This window comes from Pleurodeles waltl, chromosome 10 (assembly GCF_031143425.1).
Source record: "Pleurodeles waltl isolate 20211129_DDA chromosome 10, aPleWal1.hap1.20221129, whole genome shotgun sequence".
In the NCBI taxonomy this organism is placed as follows: Eukaryota; Metazoa; Chordata; class Amphibia; order Caudata; family Salamandridae; genus Pleurodeles; species Pleurodeles waltl.
The window spans coordinates 255,600,185-255,623,212 of NC_090449.1; the positions used below are offsets into that span (position 1 = coordinate 255,600,185).

The following is a 23,028-nucleotide window of genomic DNA, read 5'->3' on the forward strand; positions in this document are numbered from 1 at the left end:
GCCCAGCGTGGTCAGCTTCTTTTCCTCTTCTGTGGGTGCAACTCTTCTTTGTCCAGGTCTTCTTAGGTTGTCGAAATCAAAGTTCTAGGATTCAAGGGTGCCACCTAAATACTCAATTCAGGGGTGTTACGGGGAGTTCCAGGTGGTAGCCAATGGACTGACCACCTTTAGGGTGACCACAGCCTTCTTATGACAACTTCTGCTGGTAAGTGGGCATAACTCTAACCTTAGCAACCTAATTCCTCCCAAGCACAATGGAGGAATCTGAAAAGTAGTGTGCACTTCAGCTCACCCACCTTAGGGGTGGGACTGGCAAGAAGAGGGCACTCCTAATTTAACCAATTTTCCTGCCTGTGCTGCCACCAAAAGTGGGATCAGGACGGGGGGTTGGTAATCTCCGCCACTTAGAGGGACCTGGGTCACATTACAAAGGCGGCAAGCCCTTTGAAGCCTCCCACCTGGAATGTCCATCCCACATGGTTGAGGTGGTAATACCCCTGCCCATTGAAAGCTTTTTGTTCAGGCCCTCAAGAGCGTTGGCTCTCATGTTAGGGGCCAGAAACACATCTGTGGTGGCTAAACTTGTCAGGACCAGTCAGTCAGCATACTAGTAGCTGGTAGGTCTCTGTGTGCATTTATTAATAAATCCATCACTGGGGTCAGTGAGAGTTTATTATTCTGAGATATTTGATTCCAAACATCTCAGGATTCAGAGGAGCCATTATGTAGTTGGGGGACTCGTAATGACCAGTCTTCAGCATATGCATTTAAAATGTCTTCCCTGTTCACTTACTATGCCTCAGAATCGACAGAGACAAAGCAGGGGCATATCTGCTCGTGCATATATGCCCTCACATGTGCGTAGATGCACCATGCCTTAGGGGTGACTTACACGTGGCACATGCAGTGATAGGGGAACTGACACACAATGGTGTATGACAGGCTGGTAGTCAATAACTTTATTCAGTTGTTTCCAACCATAAAAGTGAACAGATTAGATATAACATACAAGTCACCATTTTTTTCGCACCATAAAGTGCATTGGTTGAACATAGGCAACTTAAAATTCACAACTGCGATGAAAAAATGGGTTGCGCTCAACCCTAAAATGCATTAATCAAACATAGATAAGTTTAAAATTACTTTTTATGACCCGCCGTAAAGTGCATATATTAAAAAGCAAAAACGATTTTAAGATCACCATTTAAAACTTGTAGTACCTTTTCATTATAATTACGAAACTGTCATACGGGTGATCGATTAAAATTAACTGAGCCCATTAAAACCGAAGTAGTTGGCCGATGTGGACTTGAGTTAATGTGAGCCGATGATTCTAGACTCTTGGTTCCTTGGCTTACCTCTGTGTTAACTGTGCACGTGGGTGTGGAATGTGTTGCCAAGGATGTACTGCATTTTGGAGGAGTTTATTTACAGTGGTGACAAATGTTACTCCCCGGCACACCAGTGGGATTGACATGCCGGAAAGCCACATAATATTTATTTTTATTTTTTTTTAAATGCAAAACCAAACAAATGGTGGACAGAATGCAAAGAAAATCAAACATTCACCCCCAGTCACAGATCTGGGTTTAATCCATCAGTTTTTTTGCTTGCCATGCCATTCCAGTCTGGACCCAGCCATATGCAAATCAGTCTTGACTCTGTTCCCCATGGGGACAGTCGAGCCCGTACTGCCAGGCCAGGTCCTCCCTGAACTAGAAACAAGCATCCTGGGACCGGTTTTAGGGTATCACCCTTCATCAGCCAGGCTAGCTTGAATCTGGTGGCATAGCAAGCATGGGACCCACTTCTGGGTATACCCTTCCTACATGGGGCGACAAATGCAAAAACAACAGCTTGCCTACAAGTGCATATGTTCAACACCAAGAAGGCTGGTTTTAGAAGCAGCTTCCTGTGATCCTATGACAGTTTGTGTTTTCAATTTAGCCTGCACCAATACACACAGTCTGCAATGGCAGCACAGTATGGGTTTGGTGAGAGGTCTCTGGGGGTGGCACAACTGGAACTGCAGTCCTCAGGGACCTTCCTTAGTACCCCAGGCCTCAGGTACCAGGGGTACCATTTACTAGGGGGTTACAGTGGTAGCTAAAGAGTTTGCCAATTGTGCAAAACAACTGTGCAGTTTTGGGTAAAGTGATCTGGTACTGAGGACTTGGTTCGCAAGGGACCTAGTGCACTAGCAGTCAAAGCCACAGCAGAAACCAGGCAAAAACAGGGTGCTTTCCTCAAACTCTAAAACACAAAGTCCTGTATCACTAGATCATACAGCAGACCTAAGGCACTAAAAGCTGCGAGCACCTAGCAGATATTCATGTAAGTGTCTTGTGCATTTATAGTAATCATTCGTCGGTTAAAAAAAGGTGATTTACACTCTTGCATTAACTGCTTATTTCTAGATGTCCAGAGGAATACCCTAAAAGAAAGTTGTGGTAAGCGTGTAAAGGGCTTAAATGGTCTCCGTGAATACAGGTGGAAGTCACTAAAAGAAACGCCAGTAGTAGTGGATTCGAATGCCAAACGTGACCACTGATCTGTGCACCACAGTTCTCTGCTGCTCTCTAGTGTCCAATAATGGTACAAAGCGCTCCTTCGGACCTGGAATTAGTCATTTCGGTGAACAGTATTAATTTGGTCAGAAATGCTTTGTTCGAAATATTTGTTGCCCGATCTAGTAAATAAATAAAATAAATAAATTAAAAAGTGTCTCTAGGATGGTTTGTTCGAATCTCACTGAAATAAAGACCAAACTACAGAAAACCCCAAGTTCATATAATAAATAAAATTAAGAGGGACGATTTAGTGCATTTGCATAGTACAATATTGGAAAAACTCGACCCCGGTCGTTATCCAATTAGGAGTTTTTCGAAAAACATACACTGATTGAAACTTTTTGTTGTTGTTGGGAGAGTAGTAAATACAAAGGCAGTTTATTCTATAATGGTGAATAGGGGTGCCGGACAGTAATCCAAGCCTCTCCGCTTTCTTTTCAGATACAATTAATTTAAATGTTCTCCTACTTTGTTTAATACAACACATTTCAAACAAATCACCTGTGTAACAACTACGATCGCTCACTTTTTTATAGTAAATTAGTAACAAAACAAAAAAAAAAGAAGAAGATCAATGAAATTCATCTAAAGCTCCTTTAGCCGCGAGAGGAGAAAGCTCTAGCAGTGGTATTCAGGATGAATTATTGTTTTGACGCAAATAGCCAGCACATGAAAGGTCTAAAATAACAAGCACAGCATAAACGAAAATGACAGCAAAATACTTTCTAAACTACTATGAGGCCCAGAACAAATAATAAGAATGTTTAATTAGATCATGAGACCAACAATCTTAATTGTTTCAAGAGCAGGGAGCCATGAGGTTAGGCAATGACAAAATGTCAGGCAATAAAAATCATAAAAGCGACAAACTGACTGTTGATAAATGACCCTCTCTAAAGGGTCACTCTCAAACATTTTGCCCTCCGCCTCCTCTTTTTCTGACGTAGTTTATGTTTGCTTTAGGACTCTGTGCACTTTACCGCTGCCAGCCAGTGCTAAAGTTCTTGCGCTCTCTCCTTAAAAGTGGTAACATAGGTTTATCTACAATTGGCATATTTAATTATTTTAGTCCCCAGTAAAGTTATATAACCTATACCCCAACCCTGTAAATGAAATGCCACTAGTGGGCCTGCAGCACTGATTGTACCACCCACAGAAACAGGCTTTCAAACCTGTATCAGGCCTACCATTGCAGAGTCTGTATGTACAGTTCACTGCCTCTTCAACTTGGCATTTAAAACTACTTTCCAGGCCTTAAACCCCCTATTATTACATATAAGTCATCCCTAAGATTGCCCTAAGGGCAGGGGGCTATGTACGTAAAATGAAGGACATGTACTTTTAGGGGTTACATGTCCTGGTAGTGGCAAACAGCCAAATTTGTTTTACACTACAGGAAGGCATACTCCTATCATACCCCAGCATTGGGAAATTCTTAATACACTTTAAGCTGTAAGATGCAAGTGTCTTCAACACACATCTGGGATGGATGACAGTTACACTTTGTGATTTCTTCTACACAGCCACGAACACATGAAGGTTAGGTTGTCTGAGTACTCATCGGCATCCTGATATCTCTTCCTGGGCAGGAAGAGGGAGGGGGAGCCAAAACTTACACCTGAATAGGGAGTGCCTGTTCCCACACAAAAGGCTGATTACCCCCTACTGATGGTCTGGAGACAGGGCTAGGAAGAAAGGACCTCTGTGCACTTTAAAGACCCTTCTTTGAAGTCACTCCCACTTCAAAGGCCCATTTGGCCATAAGTACTGGGTCTCTGACCCCATCAAATCAGACACATTCTGGACTACAACTGGACTCTGTTAGAAGAACTGCTGTGCTGCTTAAATGACTCATCTGCTGCTGTACCAGGAAGGCTTGCTTTTCTCTTGTGTTTCCCTGCTGCCTGCGGGGCTCTGACTCTGTCGGACTCTGCCTCCTACCTGAAGTGTTCTCAAAGGACTTTCAGGCTTGCCTCCTGTTGCTGGAGACTCAGGGATATCAAGTCCCTACCCCTGCTCCTGTGCCTGGTTCACTGGAAGTGGACCCAGATACTTGCATCAAAGTCGTGGATGCATCTCCTGTCCGCGTGTAGTAGAACTGGCGCATCGACCCAGTTGTTGGAGCAGAATCAGCACTGTCAGAACCAACATTTTGCTTTAAGAGCCTGACGCATCGAAACCGCACTTTGCCACCGCCGCAAACTACGTAGATCAACACATTTCTTGACTGCGTGGAGAAGCTTAGAGCATTGCACTTCAGAACCAATCCATCACAGCTCCAGGTCTTGTCTTTGGAACTGATGAACCGCCATCACTGCGTGGAACAGATTGACGCATCGGCATCGCTGCGCGGACCCGATCGATACATCTCACCACACATTTCCCTGTTGCGACCAGGAAAGGTAATCTGTTCACTTGGGCCTGCATGGGTCCTGTAGCCAGCTTGCATTCCATCGACGATGGCCCGAACTTTGTTTTCACCCCAGTCCAGCGCGACCTAAAGTAACCCCTAAAGCACTATTTGCTTCTAAGTGCTAGAACTCTTTTATTCTTTAAAAATTTATAAATTCTACTTGTTGGATTTTTGTAGTTTTGGCCTTGATTTATTTATAAAATCACTGTCTATTTTTCTAAACTGTGCATCTCGCTTGCCCTGACTAAAGTGGTGGTTCCTGGTTGCACAGGATGCATACTTTAACAACCAGAAACCCCATTTCTAACACTGCCTAAGACAATGAAGGTGCAGAGGTAGACTTGGGTGAAAGAGTGACGGCAGAAGGAAGATGTAGTACACTTATAATGCGTAGGTAACAGCAGCAACTTTGACCACAACTTTTTTCAGTTGCGTCATACATCACACAATGATATGGGGAAGTCTGGGAATTCTAATATTAGTGACGTTTATTTTGTATTTCTGTTTTATAAATTTGCTTTCACTACGGGGTAAATGCTGTATAAAGAAAGGTATAAGAAACCATGTTAAGATAAAAACAGTAACAACAATGAATAAGAGACGATGCGTATTACAAGGAAAGATGCTGGCTCATAAAGGCGAAGGATAATTCAAGAGTCTGAGCAGAGTATAGAGATGGAGAAGGTGTTTTCAAGGTTGAGGCAGGGAAAGAAAGAGAACTGAAACAGAACTGATCAAACTGGGGAAGAGTAGTAGTCAGAATAAAGTGCCAGACTGTATAACATGTAAAAGGTTCTCAATATGAACATCAGAAGAGCATTTTGAAAAGCAATTAACACGAAACAAAATTAACAGAAGGACAAGAGTAATTATAGAGATGGAGATGCAATTAGATGAGACCTGTGCAGGTTAAAGAGGGTAAATTGCACAAGCAAGAGAATAGGCAAGAAGAGAACAGTAGTCAACTTACAAGAAAATGAGGGCAAGGATAAGAAGCACAGTGGGTGCAAGAGTAAGGAAAGAGCAACCCTTCCGGATGTTATAATGTTGGTAGTGGCACATCAGGGCAAAAGAAGATAGAGGCAAAGAAGACAAAAGAGGAGTTCAAAGATCACACAGAGGTTACAGAAAGAAGAAGAGAGAGGGTGTGGATCAGGGGAAAGAAGAAGATAGGGGGTGGCTGCAGAGGGAAGGAAAATGGAGAGGACAAGACACAGTGATCAAAATCATGAACAGAAGGAAGTCAGGAGGGACAAACTAAAAGGTCCACCCCAAGAAAAGAAAGGGCAAAAATGGCGCCTCTATGCAAGATGGACCTGAAACAGGCAGGTCTGATACACCAGCAGCTTCCGTGGACCTCTCTGTAGATTTAGGTCTGGGACCCACCACTGGTGGATATTTTAATCAGACTGCACAGATCGCAGAGTGCTAGAATGTGCTTTGTGGCTAAGAGAAATGTATGACATATTAATATTCAGAAGCAAGTAAGGCGGCTGTGCCTCCTGGTCCTAACTTATTTCTATCCATTAGCAATCTGAACTTCGACCTTCTGAATCTGAGCGTGTATTGACTGTGGATGACCGCTGCATTCATGTCCCCTTTCTCACAGCTGATGCTTGACATTGGCTTAAGCAGAATTGTTAATGCAACTCTTTTGCGGAACCGGGATAATTGATCAGGGGTTTAAAAAACATTACAATGTTATGTGAAACACCAGCAGAGATGGTATTGCTACATTGTACAACACACTGATTAGTGATGCAAGTCGTTATAATTATGGAAAAGTGTCTCAGTACCATAAACTAGACTATTAGATTTTCTAAAGGAACTCATTTGCGAGATATGTAGCACACCTACTAAAATGAAGATTAAATGAGGTTCATAACTAGCTTCTACAGCAATATATACCCACAGGTGACCAAATATATAAACAGAAGAATCTAAAATGCAAGAGACAGTGTAGGTATACCATGATAAAAGGAAACGTGCTTGCCATCTTTCTATCTGGGCTACGCTCCTAATGAGAATCAACTGGAATTTCTGAAGAAGTTTATACTGACTTCAGAAAGGGTGCACTTTTGGGCTGGATGGGGTAGGAAGGAGAGAAGTGGACTCAGACAAGCAGTGTCAAGAGTCCAGGATGGGTAATGGGGTGGAAAGAGATCTCCCCTACACACTGCAGTGAAAATGTGAGGAATTGGGGTTGAGAGAAGACTATAGTGCTTTTCACCCTGACAAAGATGAATTCTTCTACTTTCATGTCCATAGGTTCTAGTAGTATACTACAAATCATCACATTCTCAAAACAGCAGAGCTAGTATTCTTTACAAAAAGCCTAACCATACATGACTATGTACCTTCACAACTGTCCTTAACGGAGTTCCTGAGAGAGAAAACTCCTGAAGATGGCATCTTGATGACTTCTCACTCAAAGAGCAGGTCCGATAAGAATGTTAGACAGCAAATGGTGGTGAATAATACAAAGAAGGTGAAAGTAGGGGTGTCCGGCATCTTGAAGAGGTAAGAGGAAGGCCATAGCTATTGCATCCATTTTAATATGTCTGAGGGTTCTCAAAGAAAGATATAGTTATCAGGCTTGAAAGACTTGCAGACAAGCTTCTCCAACATATCGTAGATTAATAGTGATACAAACATGGCCGAACCAAATAATGTTACACATGCACTGTTAAGGGTAAGCACATGGTAATTTGTTATTGTATGGGACACAATCACACCAACAGACACACCTAACAATACAAAGTAACATGGGCATCTCTTCCACGTAAAATATGTCAAAGGGTATCAAAGAGAGAGAAAGCGGACATCTGGGAACTTAACTTTCTGCTATTACAGTTGAAAAGTACTGGCTGCAGTCATGTTGACAAAATACAAAATGACAAGATGACTTTGGGGTGTGGGAGATAGTCAATGCTTAAGAATGTGATGTGGGAATACTTACAGTGGAAACGCTAGTCATGGAACCTAAGTAGGGTACATGGCATCTCTACATGTATCATAATATGAAACATGCTCCCTTAAGAACATCTCATATTTGCCTAGAGGTTCCACATGGAGGGTCACACTTCCTCTAAACTTCGATGAAGGAGTAAAGGAAACAGTGACCTGATGTGACCCCCCCACCCAAAATAACATTCAAGGACTTCAATTCTTTGGCTAGGACTGTTTGAGAGTTATTTGATGTTTCTCTGGACTGCGCCTGTGTTAATATTTAAGGTCTGGTACTGCCAAAATTGTGCTTCTACCTTTAAGCCACAAAAGATCGGGGGGGTGGGCTGGGGTTGTTAATGTCCCCATGTGTTAAAAGAACTCTTAGCAGCAATTCTAATAATTATTCTGTTCATTTGTTTACTGTTCAATAAAAGCTAACGAAGCAAAGCAGAGTGTGGGGTCTCCTACAAAAGATGACGAGAGGCAGGATGTCCATCAGTGTGTCCAAGTTTATTCTACACAGAAAGACTCAATCCTTCATCCAGTGCAGCCTAGGCAACAATTCTCACTAGCCTCTGACATGACCATAAATACTCCATCCTAGAAGCTAAGGACAGTGCAAACTTTGAAGTTCTACTATAACTAAGCTTATACACAATATTACACAGAAGATCAAAACACTTATTAGTCATTTGTGATGCCAGGTAGACCACAGTTTATAAAATTCAATAAAAAATAAACAGTGGGATGTTTCAATAGTTTCAATTACATCTGCATAACTGTACATTTTTAGCCTTTCAGGGTCTAGATAAAAGTATTTAAATTTTTAAGTATATTAAATACTTAAAGTCAAGCAGGACATTTAGGGTAATTAGCGTGAAAAAAAGCTGTTGTCTTCAAATTGCAGCTAGTAATAAGCACTGATTGGAATGAGAATGATTTAGATTTGCCTTTCAGGAATAAACACAATAGACGATGCTGATGACCAATACAGTTTTGAGTTTCTGCGGCAACAGCTTTTACCACAATATTATGGATTTGCATTTTTCAAATAATTTGCAGATTTCTCTCAATTTTTTTCCTGGCTCAAAAGGATGAATTTACAGGGCCTTCCACACAGATCACTGCTGCACAAGACCAGAGGTCAACCCACAACAGCTGCCCAACTCATGCTGCACACAGCCTTAAGCTGTCCGCAGCAGGGTTTGGCAGCAGGGGCAGGCCAATGCCCGGCATGTGGCCAGGCCCTGCATCAAACCCAACGCTAACAGCCAACCACTGCAGCTCACGCTGCACACTGGCAGCAAGCATTGCCAGGCCCTATGCTCAACATGCCGCAGCCGTATAAGACCAGCTACTCCTGGCCAACAGCTATATGCAGCGATAGTGGATGGGGGCAACTCCTACCAAGCAGTTAACCCCCGCTACACATGGCCATCGCAAGTTGGACATTGAGCCAGGACTTGGGCACAACCTGCCATGGACTCCCAACCCTTGCTACGGCGCAGCCTTCAGCCATTTGCAACAGAAGTTGTCAGAACTCTTATTTTAACGTAAAAAAAGGGTGAAAATAATTTTCGCAAATTGTTTTTTTAACAAGTGTAAACAACCGCTTTTCATGAAAAACACGAGTGTCAGTGCAAAATCGTCCCTTTTTCATATACTTAGAATGACTGCTGCTGGATTGCAATTTTCAGTAAGAATGCAAGTCTTGCACAATACATGCTTTTTCAGTTTTTAGGCACATTTTTCCACACTTCCCATTGTGCTGCCCATGGCTGTGAAAACATTTGTTCCACGGGGTTAAACTGGCTACAAGTTTCCCCATGGTTGAAAAAACATTTTAGAGGCCATTTTCAGCTACTCACAATTGTGAAAAAAAATCAAAATGTGACTGACCAGAGTCGTGAGCCATGACTCGCAAATTAAAAACGGCATTGATATACAAAGGAGTCAACCCTTTAAAAACTGCTCAGCAACTTTTTCAAAATGCTGACGTCCCAAAAACTAATGAATATATTTACACCAAACAAATGAAAGCTCGCTTTAGGGCTAAAGTGCTACTTTCATGACGGGTGTGTCACGAATCCATTCACCCCTTCCGGATTTCGTATGAGCAAAATTTAGTTTAGGGGACTAAAACTGAAAACACTTTATTGCCACCACCCCTTAACTTTTTTTTAATTATTATTATTTATTTTTTAAACTCCTGCACTGCTCAAGAAGGATCACAGCAGATTGCTGGCCTGTATCAAGCTTGATGAGCAGATCATCTTTAAGATTCGAGAGGTTAGAATCCTTGTTCATTCAACGTCATGAAACAACTCATTTTGTTCTACACATTCTTGCAGATGCTTCGTCCCTGCCCTTTCCAGTATTTTGATGGTGTATGGCAAATTGGAAAGTCCTTGGTCAGTTATTATGCGTTTGTCTCTTCTTCGATCTGCTGCTAGGGTAGGGAGGCAGTCTGTCATGACCTGCCAGCCAATCAAGAGAAGCAGGTTGGAGCTGTGTTTTAATCCACAAGACAGTACACCCAGATCTCTCCTTTCCCTCTGAGTTAGTGCATTTCTTGCAGCAGCAACAAGACTACTATTGAGTTGCTAGAATGAACATATGATATCCAGATTAGTACACAAAAAGTACTGCTGTGGGTGACTGAAAATGGAGTTGTATTTTAAGCACTGCAGGATGTTTCCATTTTTGCAGGAGCTTTCCAGAACTTGTGAGCGTCCGAGAGAGGACAATGCGCAAAAAGACAGTGTACTGTAGGATGGTGAACTAAGCACGTGGCTGAGCGTCCTCGCAAATTCTTTCCATATTAGACCAATGTTACGAATTACAGGAAAGGGGCTTAGAACAATCCCTCTGAACACTTCTTTCTCAGAACATGGTCTGTCAAGGGCTAGCTGCTTAAGGTTCCAAACCGAAGACCAAGTTGCGTTCTCTCCTGTAATGTCAGCTCCTGTTTGAATCATACAGAAGGATGTATTTATTATGCGTGAAGTGTGTGCTACAATGTATTCATTCCCTTATTTTACATCAAATTCATTTACCACTTGTTTTAATTTTTATCCATGATTTTGTTCTTTACAGTTGGAATCTTCCTTTGGGTTTCCAGCTGAATGTATGGGCTCTTCTCTCATATCAAGGAGAGATTGCTTTTCAAATTGTGTTACTCTGCATCTCTAATCAACAGCTAAGAGATTACCAATGAGCTTTTTTGCCCTATTTTGGCTTTTCCCCCCCTAAGAGGGACACTTCAGGGAAGATACTTGTAACCTTTACATGAACTAATCTGTGCTGTGTGGCATCCTGGGTAGTGGGGGGCATTGCACCTTTCTCAATCAACAACAAAACGTAATGGACTTCTCAGTGCCCAGTTCTTGACAAGGTGTCGAAGTACACTGTTGGAAGTCAGGCTGGTTTGAGGTGGAATGAGCCTTCACCGGCAGCCATAAATAAATAAAAAACAGAAAAGTGGCTAAACGATCAATACAGATGCTGTTTCAAACTAAATGGATAGCAATTTCTGTCCTGCCAGAGTAGCAAGAGGCCAGAAAGGCATACAATCCCTAAATCAGTCATTTCGCTCCCATCTTTCCCCCTTTATGTATCTTTGTTCTCTGTCATATTTGTTCTTTTTGTCAATCCCACTGTGCCAGTCTGCCCTTTCTGGTGTTTTCTCCTACATTATCTTTTCTCCATAACACCAGCCTAGCCTTATCCAAACTGAATGCTTCCAGCTTCCATCCTTCCTTAACTGGAAAGCTGCTATGCATGCTTCTCAACTGCACTGTGTATCCGACCTCCCCAGAATGATATCTTTCATTCTCTCCCTAACAGCCCCCCTCTGCACAATGTTTATGGCGAATCCTTCACCCTTACATTCAATGCAAGCGGTTATTGCATAGGGTGATCCCTTTCTTCTTGCACCTGTTCTTTCCTTCACGACGTCTCGTTTTTCCCTCCCGTTTTCACCTAAGTTTATTAACCAAGTTTCTTTTCTGTGTCATTTCCTCAGTCTCTGTTCTACCTCCCAGTGTCTTCCTAGTTTCATTTGTCTCGGTTTTCATCTTTTCTCTCCTTAACATCTTCAGTGACACTCTGTCAATTTCCCTATATGTATTCTCTATGTTCATTACCTCTTTCTCTTCCGTCGCCTCCTCCGCACCATCTACGAGATGCTATTAGATCAATTGGGTTTATTTATACTTACTGTTTGTGTCTTCATTTCTTCTACTTTGTGTCTATGTTCAAACAATGCCATGGTATGCCGCCATGAAGCAAGTAGGTAGATCTGCAACTTTCTACTAAGATTACATACACACAGAACCAACAACAACAGGTGCAATACAATCTAGTCTTTGGCTGCATGTTTCAACAATGAGGCTCTGAGGCACCATATTATGAAAGCACCAATAGGTAATGGCGCACCGTACTGATGGACATTGGAGGAAGAAAAAAAAAAACTACAAATTTATACCGGAGAGCATCCCAATTTTAGCATCAATAATTTAAAGAACACCCCTAGAAGATCATATTCTATATGTATGGTGTTCATTCCCTGCTGACATCGTCACACCCACAACGTTTGATGGCCTGCACCTTTCTATTAACTGTTAATGGGGTTAATGTATCCCTCAACCACCCATGCTTTTCACTTTCTCATCATCAAAATATGTTTTCGAATAAAGTTTGGAAGTGAAAAGTTGGGCATCCCTGTATAGATCACAAGTCATCCCATTATTGAAGTGGAAGAACACACAAGTCGTACACTAAATCAGTTAGCACAGACTGCATCCTGTTGGTGATCTTGAGCTATACAGACCGACGTGAAACGCTCATGTTTTTGTGGCAATACAAATAATCCACACATGCAATCCTGCAGAATACAAGAAATATGAAAACATAAAGTCTTACCTGACATGGCGATTCCTAAAGCGTTACTGGGGTACCAGCTTGCTGCCAGGAGTCTGTCGTAAAAGTAAAAACACACAGAGTAACTTGTAAATAAACAGTAAATGCCAAATGTGAATAAAACCTATTCCCTCAACTGTAATGCTGTTAAAAAGCAGAGCATGGTTCCTCAAACCAGAGATGGGTTTCCAACATATTTGTTTTAACCTATGAACCAACAGTTATATAACTGAAAAGAGAGGGGCGCTTTTTCAATCTTTACCAAGTCTGCAATTGGCGATCCAGAATCAGCTCACTAGTAAGTCAGGGGAAAATGCTGGACCTTGTGAACATACAGAGACACTGCCACGTAATGTATTCTTAGGGTTGGTCTGATGTGCTCCAATATTTGAGACTGGACTATCTCTTTTGTGTTGTTAATCCAAAGAAAACCATCTGGGTGGTATCAAATGTGCCAGCTAAGCAAAAAGAAAGAAAGACAAGGCACAGCAATCAAGATCCCTTTACGGATGGGACCGGGATACCTGAAAGCAACACACATTTGCTAGGTACAATACAAAATACGTCACAGTTCGCACCGAATCAGCACGTGGGTCGATTACCACTGCAAATAAAAATCAAAAGCCAAGCTGGAAGATACTACCAACCAGTCATGAAAGGGCTGATGATCACCCAAACCACACATGAACCTTACTCAAAGCTGCATCTGCTGGTCTTGTCCACAATCTGCAGGGTAGGTGGTGATCACTGAAAGATACCTTACCCAATTTCACCTCGTCAATGGTAGATAAACGCCAACGGTGTTGTGGCCAATCACTTACCACAAATGTCATACAGTGAGACGTGCCTTCGACATTACTGCCATTTCACAGTCATTTTTTCAGCTGTGGCTGCTGCTTTACTTTTCTTTTAATTTTGTGTGAGAATCCTTGCTTATGCTGAAACAGGCTAGTGAGGACCACAAAGCACTGAACTTCCTTACATTATGCGCTTTTAGTCTCTAGGTTGGTGGCAAGAGGGAGGATCCTACCCTATACCACCCAACTTTCCCCTCTCTGAAAGACTGAGGGTTGCGGGGCCTCCTAAACAAAAGGACAGACTTCTTCACACCGCTCTAACAGCATCAACAACGACACATAACCTCTTCCTCAAGTCACAGCGTAATCAATATTCCAAATATGCTACAATTTTGGGAGTGGGGAAACTAATGCTTAAGAAAGCATAGTACAAAGTGATCAGACACCACCAAGCTGACGAAAATGAATTTATGTAAGTAGCAGTGAAATAATTGTAACAACGCTGCAAAGTGTTGAACCGCTGAGTTTCATTCTTTCAGTCTCTTACTTGGCTTCCATAATGCAAATAGAGTTAGACAGGATTTTTAAGAGCCCGACAATAGGAAAGGAATAAAGAAAATGAACAATCTTGAACCCCGCATAAACGGTGGCAGAAGCACTGAAATCAAGGTCAACTCGACCACATATATAAAAACAAGCATTTGCAATGCAATAGGTCTCGCATTTGTTTGAGTTAGAGCTATTGGCGTTGTAAATGCATAACTGGACTTTTCAACACAGCTGCATAATTTGGTCCTCTCTGCCACATAATTCAAGTAGCTCTACATATAACTAAAGCATTTCCATTTACCTTCTTCCTCTATCTGCAGCAAAACATGAAAATATTCTCTTTATTTACCACCTAGGAGCGCACACCACTGAAAGACTAAATGCCAAATGAAGCAGATTTGCCTACTGCTGCGCTCTCCCCAGCGATTAATAAAAGGGAAACTTCAGACTCTGTTGACTGAATAGCATGTGTTGAAACCTTTCAAATATGGAGGGCACCTATAATGCAGTTCACCATATACAGGTACACATAGCCTTAAGCATATCACAACTTCATGCACACATTATCACATTATAACTATTTACTCCAATAACGGTGCTGCCTAGAAAACAAAGTCTGGGATAGGCTGGTCTATGGACAACTGACCACACAGCTCAACGAAAAATGTTGAAGTTATTTGCCACATCCAACCACACACATAAAGCATAATAAAAAGCTAGTGTAAGAACCAATCCATTTCACTTTCACATTTGACAGCAAAAACATTATGTCACTAAATTAGACAACTAACAAACCTAACCATCCTCAACCAAACCGACCACAACGAGTTAACAGAAATGCCAGAAACGTACAAAAAGGGCACCAGACTAGGAAATCTCTATGAGACCATACTAGCATTATATTCACCCTAGTTAAAATATTTTCAAAGAAGCTCAAGCATGGCTGCATATGGGACACATTTCATGATATCTACAAAGAAAACATGGTCATATAGTGATTTTTATGTAGTGGATGATTATCCTGAGAATCTGGCATGGATTTGGCCCTACTGAGGTTATGTCAGACAGACTGTAATGCACATTTAAAAAAGCTTTTAATTGTTTCGAATCCCTTTCATATTAGAAATGTTGATTTATTGTGGCATGAAAACTCTCTCCGTCAGCCAGGGGAGATGCATCTTTTATGAACTTTCTTTTTTGTATTTGAAGAGACACATGGTGGCCTCCCGCTATTAGCCTGCAGCACTGCACTAGCAATCTTTGGGGCATTATCGTAATTGGGGCGATATAATTTCAGCGTTTTTTGGAGACTGACAGTTCCAACTGACCCAGGCCACACTGTCACGTCACCACGAAGGTGAATCTAACGCTGGGTATTTTCAATAACGGCACGGGTGGGTTGCAAAACTCTTGGTTTGCAGCCGAGAAGTGCGGACCTCTGACGAGATGATAAAACACTGTGACTACGTCTCTTCACAGCACCTCAGTCACAGGAAGCTGGGGCAAAGGGTGAAATGTGGCCTGCTGTGGAATAACAGTTAGCCTAATGCCTGCTTTGGGATTACATTCCTGCAAAATAATTGGAGCTTTCCACAGCACACGCTGCATGTTCCCTCGTGACCAGGCTGCATCTCGCAGTTTACAAACAAACACAATGGAGGGTCGAAGAAAGGACCTCAAAGGGTGTGGAAATGGCTGATGCAGGGAGGGGGTTGAGGGACGGGAAATCCTCTCACTTTGAAATCCGAGATAAGACCGCAATTTACAGCTCTGCTACAGAAAAGCTTGTAGCTAGTAGAAACACGACCACTCAGGGAACAGGATCTTTCAGATGAAAACAAGCAGGAAGCAAAGAAAAACAAGCATTTGAACTGCAATAGCTCTCGTGTTCGCTCGAGTTTCAGCTATTAGCGTTTTCTTGCCACAAACTGAAAATAAAAAGTAAAACAGTTGACATAAGCAGCCGGTTCAAAGCGCTGCTGAGAGCTCGCAGAGACATACAAAAGGAACAAGCATTTGTAATGCAAGAACAGAAAATGTGCGAGGGAGAGTAATGAATGGAATAAACAAAGTCACACATAACTGCAGATGAAAAGTAAGTAATAGACTAGAGCCCTGTTAACAGAAACAGACTGGGGCCACTGAAGCATCCAGCGATCTGGTCAAATGCTATTAGCCTTTGAACAAAGTAATCCCTAAACACATGCTTCATAGGCACAAGTGGAAGGGTACAAGTACTAGGGCCATGCTCCAGGTGAGTGTACAACTGTGGAAAAGGTGGGACAAAGAGCAAGGATTGACCACTAGCAAGCAAGGATTTTTTTAGGACAGTGAAAAAGCAGAGACCCCACAAAGAAGTATAGAAGTATATACTAAAGTATATACAAGAGGCCTTGAATGCTCGACCTAACAAGCCATCTCAAAAGTGGATTTATCAAGTGGTAAAAGGGGGTCTATTGGGGGGGGGGTGGTATGTTGAGAGTCCTTAGGCCCGAATCACACCTGAACTACATCTTCCAAGGAACATGGACTGATCCGGAGGGTTGCTGAGGATGTTTAATGGATATATACGCTGTTGTTTGAACCAAGATAAAATTAAAGATCAAGCACTGGGATGTCGGATGCCTCATTTGTTTGAATATCAGTTCCAATTGATCAAGAAGATATTAAAATGTTTTACAAAGTAGATTCAGCAAGTATTTCATTTTAAACAAAAATTAAGAATAAGGCATTACAACAGCAGTACGCATCTGATTTTCTAAAGTGATCCTACGGCATTATTATAAACCCATCATCTTAAGGGGAGCTAGAGAGGACATGGCTACAGGGAGGTATACAGTTCAGCAGTCATCTGTAGTGCATGTGTATTGGTAGGGAAATGCTTTTTACAGTCACACATCATACCCAACCACTGCTTTTCTAGCCCTGCGTTATACCAGGTAGAGAAGATGGCACTGAGCATTCACTCTCGCTTTAAAAGGCAGTTATTTCGCTGCACCTAGAGGACAAAACAAAATAGCAGCGCAAAGTTGAGGTATTGCAAAGATCGGTTTCCCTAACGCTAACAAGCTTTGGACGTACAAGCTCCCTAGGCGCACAGACACAAAAGCTACTTGGCAGATTTTCAAGTTGGCTTAAAAATGCAACACATTATGATCTTGGCGCCTGTTTTCAGCTTTGAAAGCACACAGCATCCATATTAGTGGGCCTTAAAAGGGCACTGAATAGGCTTCTGCAAAAGTAGTTTTCACCTAGAAATCAATTAATGGTGCACTCTTTCCGGGACTTGTTACTTGGCACATAGCACAGCCTGACAAGAACCGCTCCCTGGTGGTGGTCAGTAATCATCTGGCTCTGGAAAAAGCTTATCTCCTTTCGGCATTAGCCGAGAAATTACCTCAGTCATGGAGGTCGTCTTCTTCCAAAGCAAGTTAGGTATCAGATCTCGAAGGTCGAAGTAAATTGCTGTCACTTGGCGCAGCCTCTGTATTTACATCAAATTGCTATTTAGAACCGGGAAGCATTCTGGTACGTTGACATAATCTCAGGATTTTGCACTATACATGTTGTGTAACATTACATTATGCCGTAATTTCGTCACGTTCTTGGTAACATTTTCTCAAGGGCACAATGGCAACGCACAGATCCAAGCAGCTGTAGTTTGCATTACTTGTGTTTTGTGCACTGTAGGCGCAAAATGCATCCTGGCGTCCAAAGTATGTGCGCGTATGCATTTCATGTTAAAATATAGCGCAAAATGCCGGGTTTGTATTTTGTTTAACTATTGCCGAATTTCAAGTAATTACGCAAAAACAAATCACGTGAATTTCGCACAACCTATATTATTAATTATGACCCTTGTTAGATAGTAAGATATTTAGAAACAGTTTTTCAGTAGCTGATTTTAATCCCTGCCTCGTGTTTTAATCTCTAATGGGACAGTTCTCCTAACAATACAACAATTGCACAAACACTACATTCAACAGCAGAACTCTATTTAAACTAAGGAACTTCTACAGGAATCTTGTGCTGATGGGAGCATTCATTCACCCACTAAAAGTGAAAAGTCTATGGTCTTTGGACTGTTTTGCTTTCTGCTAATCCTTACTAGTTTTTTGGCGCTCTGGACCCACTTGAGGTTTCAGTTAACTGAGGCGGAGGTTGTTCAGCCTGATCATGGTTTAGAAATAGCTTGTAGTGTCCATCAGTTTCATACAGACGCTCTTGGAAGGCTTCCTTTCCTGTTTTAGTGACCTGAGGAAAACACATACCAGTCATGTGAGCTGTGCTGGCACAGATGTTCAAAATACTGGTTTCCCATATTGGGCCAACTGAACTGTTGCTTCTCTGTCGGACAGTAATGCTCTGGTCTCAGAAGACAGCAGTAAGAAGCAGTCTGCGTAGTCGACATCAGGCAGCACTTTCTGCTATCGGCATGACGCAGAGGTGGGGGTCCTCCTCATCCGGCAACAGCGCATTTTGGAATCTAAGTGAATGATCTTAGCACGCTTTTAATACCTATTCCCTTCCCTGGTTTAGCAGTAAAGATGCAAGATGAGATTGAAGAGGCCGATATAGCTCGGCCTTGCAGATATCCACTTTCCTTTAGGGTTCCGACAACGGCTCTAATTCGCTGCTCATCAGCCTGCTCCTCCTGCTCCGAAAAGCAAAAGGCTGACAACTATCAATGAACCAATGGGCACCCGTAGTTCCAGGGGTCATGCAACAAAACCCATGCACTTGCAGCTATTGTCTGTTTGGGAAAGAGACCTCCCTCCTCTCCCCAGATGCAAAAGCGGATTTCCAAGATGGCAACTGTGGTGGTGATGCAGCGTTGGATGAGTAGGCAGAGACAGAGAGGGGACCTGCTCGGTAGCAGCAGCCATTTTGGTGGGAGAGTAATGGGAGCGAAAGACCACTAGTCTTAGTTTCAGCTTACAGGGCTGCACGTCAGCATCAATGGAGTTTTGATGGCGATGTGGCAGTGGAGTGCCGAGAGGGTGCAGGAGAGGCAGTGGAGCCGGGGTCCTACAGTGATGCATCTGGTGCATGGGGCTTCCATAATGAGGGAGAAGGTAATGGAAAGTCTCCCTGATCCATCCCACACAGAAGTCGAAACGATGCTCCTACTCTGATTGGAACTGGGATATGTGGGAGAGTCTGGAGTTCATGGCATGGCTGCCCTGCTAATGACAACTATCGCGGTAAGCTGTGTAAAACATTAAAAGGAAAGCAGGCTGGCACGTTCATGAAAACACTACCCTCAAAAAGCAAACAAACATGACAAAAGGAAACATGAGAGGATTCAAACCACAAGCAAGGTCTTCCTAAGGATGATGATTAGGTGCACTGCCTCCATGCTCAAGGAAATGTTCCTCAAGGAGGACATTACTGAAATCTCTATTAAAGCATTGGGGGGTAATGTGAAATTACTGTTACGAGAAAGGAATGAGAGCTGAATAGACCCTAATAAAAGTGAGTAATACAGTGCAGGAGCTGCAGCGTGCTTGTAAATCTTTCAATTTGACCTTGGGGGAAAATAGTAACTTTTCACAAAGCACAATAAACACTATCACCCATTTGAACAGAAAGAAAATACAAATATATCAGTAATTTGCATTGGGCAATGAGGATGTTGGATATTGGTGTCCTATCCAAAACAGATGACAACCTTACAAGTGCAACGGCAGAGCAGTTCTAAGATGAGACCAAGCAGGTAAGCAGAGCCTTAACAGCGCTTAAGGCATTTTGGTTGCCAACTAGAGGACCCAAACAATGTGAAAGGGAAGTTTAAACGTTGGTGAGATTTTCACCAGAAATGCAGGGCTTACACTATCCTTGCGTCAGGCTAAACGAAAAGTAATACTTGACAGCAAGCAAATTCATGTTTCCTCACTAAAACCCTAAACATGTGGGACTAAATATTAGCTGATGTTCAAAACCGAGCAAAAGAAAATAGAGGTACCAGCTACCAACAGACATTTGATGAACTTCAGCGATTCTCATTGGAGAAAGACTTTTCAATTTACAAAAGAAAAGACAGCCAGAAATGTTCTTAAATTGGCAGGGTGGAACACATTAAAATACCGGTGCATGCCTGAAAGGCGTATTAAGCAAATGAAAGAGGTTTACTGCTGGGTGCGATGGGGCACTGGACTCGAGTGTACATGGTGAACATTAAATGATTTGAACAACAAAATATGTTTAACAAACTAAATGAAGGATTACGTTACCAATCTAGTAGCCGATACTGTTGTGGATATCTTGATGTGCACATTTAGGGGTGCGTTCAGATGGAAAGACCTACATAGGGAAGAACAGTCCCTGGCTTGGGAATCACCGGTACCATAGCCTCTTTCATTGACAGAATGACTGTGCCATTAAATACTTCTGCAAAGAAACCAAGCAACAGTTGAGCAAGTCGCTTTTAAGAGGAGCCTGGAACATTTATCTCCTCTGTTCTTGGGAGACGTGCCTCAAGTAGATAATTCGATCTCTCTGGTCAGCACCCTAGGTTTCTAGAGCATAGTTTCTGGCAGAACTCTCAGAATTGTTGCAAGTTATCGACTTAACAACATCCTCATACTTTCTCGCTCAAAGTTCACAAATAATTTTGGCCATTAGTAGTCTCAGAGATTAATTTTCCTCTGAGTGGTCTAAATGGGCACATGTATCTTCCTTGTTGGGAGCATGGCATGGGGAGGTGGTGGGGGACAGGTCAAGCTCTCTTGTGCAGCCCTTGTAAACAGGCTTCTGGGATACTGGGGCAGTGGTATGGATGGGTGACTCCAATCCCATTTCTGCATTATGCACCTATGAAAGGTCACTAGCTGTCTAAAGAGAAGACAGCAGAGAAAATGAAAGGCCTTTTGGACAAAGGTAGGCCCACTTGTCTACGCAAGTGTGTACCAACCACAAAAAAACATCTTTTAGGAATCTCTGTGCCTTTATGCAAGGTTTTTGTAAAGCAGAGAGGGCCGTGGAGAGCTACATAACAGATTCCCAGGAGGCCGTCAATTCAAATAGGTACTTATAATGCAGTGTAGATCTTACTTAATATGTATATAGGTTATTAAGGCTATACACCGACATTCACAATGGTTTTCATGCTTCACTTATTCAGTGTCTTCAGTGTGCTCATACTCAGCAGTCAGATTGGCTGGAGGGCCAAGCCAATAGGATTATATATCAGCCATCAAAACTAGACGGGCCATCTTTTTTGTAGGGTTATAATTAATAAGTAAATGGTTTAGGCATCAGCTGTGGATACCTATATAGTAACTCCCCAAGGTATGCTTCCACTAAATCTCTCGTATCCTCTTGATTTGCTAAGGGGAAAGATTGGAAAAAAGTATTTTAAGTCTAGAGTCCCTTTTTTGAAGAAGCTTCATCTGAAGCATTAAGTTAGAAGAGAACCAGCAGTTCTTTTGACACAGGTAAAAACAGCCTATTCATCACTAATATACCTATTACAGATTTCAGTTTTCTGATCTAGAAAATCACTTCTCACATTTGTTTACCAAGTAACCTAAAAAAAAGCCAAACAAATGGGCTTTATCAAGTGTCATGGTCCAAACTATTGTGGGTTCCTATATTCCTTTGGGGAAAACAACACAACATGCGGGATGAAATTCATCATGCCTTCTTATTTTTCTCCAATCAGTGAAAAGTACATGTGGAGGTTGAAATAGGTCACAATATTACAGAACGCCAACCAAAAGTAGATCAAATGCAATATATGAATCCAATTTTTGTTTAACTCCAGCAGTGTTTCTCTGCACCCTGAGGTATCCAGTAATATTTATCCAGAAGGCAGTCAGGAATACAGGGGATTTGGTACGGCAAGACTCCCTTATCCAAATTCCTTCAAATCCATGTTCCAAAACAGAGTCGCAAATCAATTGATGGTGGGTCATGAAAAGTCCAACCAATAAATAAAGAGGTCTTTAAATTCTGTGTTTATGGTGCTACATTTGCTGCGTTTCAAAGACAATTCAAATGTCAGCTTATGTCTACTGACAAACTGTTGCTTATTATTATTTCTTTTTGAATGGGGATTTGTGTTCATGAACTCCACTTACTTTGCAGACAGAGAAAGAAAAGTAAAGTGAATTATGTGACAATCTTGCTGGGGTACAGGGGTGAAAAGAAAGGCTGCAGGATCTCATTATCTTTAACACTCAACAAAATGTAAAAATACTTGTAAATAAACTTTGCACATTCAACAGTTAGGAAAACAAAAATGAAACACATTTTTTATAATACTGAAGTGTAATGTGAACAAATATCTAAATAAGATCACAATAAATTAAGACACTTTACTTGATTCCCAATTCTCACGTATTATTTGTGTATAATATCGTTTTATCAATAAAACTGTACGTTTTTGCAAATTTAGAGGCCATTTAAATGGAAAATGTGCTGTCTGTAAGTGATAGAGCCACACACAAAGCTTTACTGACATTAATGGATCATGGTTCTAAAACGTTTGGGAAGCCCTGCCTTAGATGCATCATCAGGTCCTCTTCTCAAATCAGTTGGTTAAAACAAAAACACACAGAGACAAACGCAAATCTAGAGTCAACAAAAAAATTACAGAACTGCTGAGTAGATTTGCTATGCTTAAGTAGGTTCAGTTAAAGTCAACAGCCGTGGTTTGTTTTTTTAATGTAGGAGGAAATGAACCAATTTTACAATAATTGCATTAATATGCTAAGACCTAAGGTGCTGAAGTAAAGTTCCTTGCTGAAAGTCTTCATGTCTCCCAACTGTTGACAAACACCTATACAAATATAGCTCTTGGTGGGTTTCAGAACAAAGATGTATTTAG

The 23,028-nt window shown here is 41.9% G+C and overlaps 1 protein-coding gene across 1 annotated transcript in view; it reads right to left on the minus strand.

Moving 5' to 3' along the window:
- The window catches only part of ASB8 (ankyrin repeat and SOCS box containing 8), a 90,909-nt gene that overhangs the window by 25,151 nt on the left and 42,730 nt on the right, over nucleotides 1-23,028 (minus strand). The window contains exon 2 of the mRNA XM_069210368.1: nucleotides 12,856-12,908. The gene's annotated coding sequence lies outside the window, so the exon portion shown is untranslated. The remainder of the gene's footprint in view (nucleotides 1-12,855; nucleotides 12,909-23,028) is intronic.